The sequence below is a fragment of the Myotis daubentonii genome, chromosome 5 (genome assembly GCF_963259705.1).
Source record: "Myotis daubentonii chromosome 5, mMyoDau2.1, whole genome shotgun sequence".
NCBI lineage: Eukaryota > Metazoa > Chordata > Mammalia > Chiroptera > Vespertilionidae > Myotis > Myotis daubentonii.
Genome location: NC_081844.1, coordinates 28,475,850 through 28,479,570, shown reverse-complemented (window position 1 = coordinate 28,479,570; position 3,721 = coordinate 28,475,850). Strand labels below are relative to the sequence as shown.

The 3,721-nt window shown below is 43.1% G+C and overlaps 1 protein-coding gene across 1 annotated transcript in view; it reads left to right on the top strand.

Annotated features, from left to right (window-relative positions):
- LOC132235097 (olfactory receptor 7D2) overlaps nt 1-3,721 on the top strand; it is a 64,620-nt gene that overhangs the window by 26,271 nt on the left and 34,628 nt on the right. The gene's annotated exons all lie outside the window — the stretch shown is intronic.

Sequence of the window (3,721 nt, the reverse complement as noted above, 5' to 3'; positions counted from 1 at the left end):
GGCTTATTTTTTCTCTCACTTTTTAACATGCCTTGCAGTTTTTTGTTGAAAGCTTGACATGATGTGTTAGGTAAAAGGAACAGCAAGTAGCAGGCCGTTAGTGTGCTTTTTCTTGCTAAATGTTAGTCTGTTTACTGGTTGCTGTAGCTACTGTGTCAGAGATTAAAGCTTTCTCTAGTGTCCTTATTTTTGTCTCCCCTGTTTTTTTTTTGGGGGGGGGGTGTTCTTCTATAGACTCCTTAAATAGAGGCTAAGACTAGCAATTTTTTTTCACTGTATTCCCATTATACAGGAGCTTAGACAAATCTTCTCACCCTTTAGTGTAAGCAACACAAGCTCTGTTATGTCTTTAACTAGCCTACTGCTACGTTCCTGAATTCAGAATAAAAGCTGATTTTTTTCTAGCCTACCCAATTACTTCTTGGTAATCTAAATAAATAGAAATGCTTCCTAAAGACAAGTTCCAGACTCAGACCCTTGACAATTGTTTTGACTTAATGTTTTTCACAATTTTGAAAAACTATCCTCCCCACCTCACATAGGATGTCAGATTTGAATATTTTTTTTACATAGATTAACTACAGTCTTCCACACACCACAATAAGATGATCATTCATCTGTAACAGACAGGCGGGAAGAGTCAGCTTATCAGCTAGAAACTGGGACCCTTTGTCAGAGTGCTTACTCTGTTCAGACCCCGCTTCCCTTCTTGACTGCTCTGCCTTTCATGTCTGTATCAACTGATGAATCAGTTGGGCTGATGGTGCCTGATGCAGGGGGCACATGGTCACAGGTCACATGAATACATTTAAGCATTAATATCTTACACCTGCCTTTCTGAAATCTCTGCACCCTGCCTTTTCCCTTGGAATGCTTTGTGTGGTCTTTGGGTGAGTGGTGGGGCACTTTCTCATCCTTGAATGAAGATGCTGAATGTTGCATAGGCCTTGCTCAATAGTTTCCCATACTCATTAGTGAAGAAATAGCAATCATTGCCCTGCTCTTGCCTAGTTTGGAAAAAGTAAATGTGTATACCCTAGATGCCAGGCCTAAGGGGAATAGAGCACTTCTCTCAGCATTGAGTAAAATGGGGCTATTTCTTTAATTAGGAGCCTTGGAATCCAGTGTAATTATTCCCTCTATGCCCAGTCTCTCTATCACATTAATTAGTACAGGAGGAAACTCAATTCCCATCTCCACCTAAGTGTCCCAGAGCTCTTGAATCTCATTGCACTGCCTGCTAGTTCTTGGGACAGACATCATAATCTTGCTCAGTCTCTCTGGAGGGGACTTCTAATTATACTCTTACCTAGTGTTGCCTCATTATGGCTTCTAATTCTTGGGGCTTCTCAGTAGTAAGCAGCTCTGCCTTGTGTAATGTTTGGGTAACACCAATTCACTCACGATTGTTCCCTCTGGAGAACCAGTGAATTATCAGTTAAGTGTCTAACACGTAATTAGGCTTTGGGAAGAAAGACAATAAGACATACTATTGTCCTTAAAGGAATAATGGTCAAGGTGAGACAGACATAAACAATACATAAGATAGTCCATCCAGGAAGTCCCCATGAGCGGGTGCTGCCTGTGGAGTGGTCAGGGAAAGCCACAGGGAGGAGGTGGTGCAAGCCAAGTGTGGATGGCTTGTGTATTGTGTTGAATGAGTATGCCAATCCTGAGCCTAAGGCATGGCAAAAACACATCACATTCTCTGACATGGAAAAGGACAATCTTTGAAGTAGGAGATAAAGCTGGAGAGGTAAAAGGAGATAGATTATAACACACACACACACAGAAACATACATTAACACTATATACCACTCTCAATGTAAATGTTAATTAAAAGTTGATGGAAATCCATTGACAATTGAGATTTTCAGTTAAGAAGTGACCTGTACCCCATAGTAGAGGGAATAAAGGGGTCTGTTTATATTTGCTGCATAGTGAACTGCCCAAAGCACAGTGCTTTAATATAGCTCACTTTCTTTAGCTAACAGTTGTGTTGGCTGACAATTTGGGTTGTGCTTAGCTGGGCTTAATCAAGTGCCAGTTTGGCTTGGGGGTTACTTGCTCTTCGCTGAGGTCGATCCTGCACCTATCTAGGTGGGGCCTGTATGCATGTTGCTGGAAGATCCAGGACAGCTCAGGCGCCACTGTTTACATGTTTGTCAAGTTCCTGCTTGTGTCATGTTTGCCTTGTACCCTGATGCTCAGTGCAGTCACATGGATAACCCCAGAGTGGAAAGGTATTCAGAGTTATTCAGAAGGGGCGTAGGCACAGGAAAGTGAATAAGTGGTAGCTGTTTTTGCAGGCACCACAAGGCCACTGTTTGGATGGCAAGTGTCCAGTGTAGAGGGAATAGCTTTATATAGTTAAAATGGACATATAATAAATGTTAGGGGGTTGGCCAGTGATGCAGGCTGTGAAAGAATTCACAACTAAAAGAAGAGATGCAGAGAGGTTTATTTTACTTTCCCGAAGGGAAGGGAAAAGGGTTCATTGCCAATCAATACAAGGGCAAGAAACAAAAAAGCGGCTACCCCTTTTAAGCCCTGGTTATTGCTAAGCAACAAGGGAGAGAGGAGGATTTGAGGGCTGAAATTGAGCAAACATGGGGGGGGGGGGGCGGTTGTAGTTTGTTCTTCAGGAGACAGTCGGGGCAGGGCAGGGCAGATGTCCTAGGGAGGTGTCTTACTGGTCTTTTCCCCAGAACTGTAAAGCATGCTTAGAACCGAAGTTATGAAGAGGCTTGTTTGAAGGGGAACGAAGAAGGGCACTTTCTACTAATTATCCCTGAGTTGGAAAAACAGCAGGCGGTATATGCAAGACGATAGCCTTGAAAGTAACTTATCTTGTCCCTCAGTTTGAACAGAGGGGCTGTTTGAATCAGAGGAGCTAATACTCTTGAGGTTTAATTACCAGGTGCTTCTCATAAATTGTGGAAGGCTACAGTAAGGAAAAAGAAAGGCCTTTTTTATTATACTGATAAATTGCATTCTTAAAGTATGTAGCATGATTAGCTTTGACCTCTGTGTACACTTGTGAAGCCATCACCACAGTCAAGTTGGTGAACCCCCAAAGTCTCCTCATATCCCTTTGAATCCTCTCATTCCTCAAGCAGCCAGTGAACAGGCAAGGTTCTTGTCCTCTGAAATTTGGAGGCACTAAAATGTGTTCATCTGTTTATTCAACCAATGGCATTGGTGCTTCTTTTTTAGACCGAAGGCCTTCTCCATAAGGACTCTCTTGACCAGAGACTGGTATCTTAGTTCCATTCTATTCTGGTTCTTAGGAAGACCAAGGTCTTCCCCTCACTTTATTTTTCCTGCACTTTCCTTTCCTTGAGTCTTCAGAGTTATGGTAGATCAGTGGTTCTCATCCAGCAGTGGTTTTGCCCCTTAGGGGCATTTGGCAATGTCTGGAGACATTTTTTAAAAATATATTTTATTGATTTTTCACAGAGAGGAAAGGAGAGGGATAGAGAGTTAGAAACATCGATGAGAGAGAAACATCGATCAGCTGCCTCCTGCACACCTCCTACCGGGGATGTGCCCGCAACCAAGTTACATGCCCTTGGCCGGAATCGAACCTGGGACCTTTCAGTCCGCAGGCCAATGCTCTATCTACTGAGCCAAACCAGTTAGGGTTGGAGACATTTTTAAGTGTTAAGACTGGGGCGTGAGGGTGGGGGAAGCCACTGGTGTTTAGTGTATAAGGCCTTGG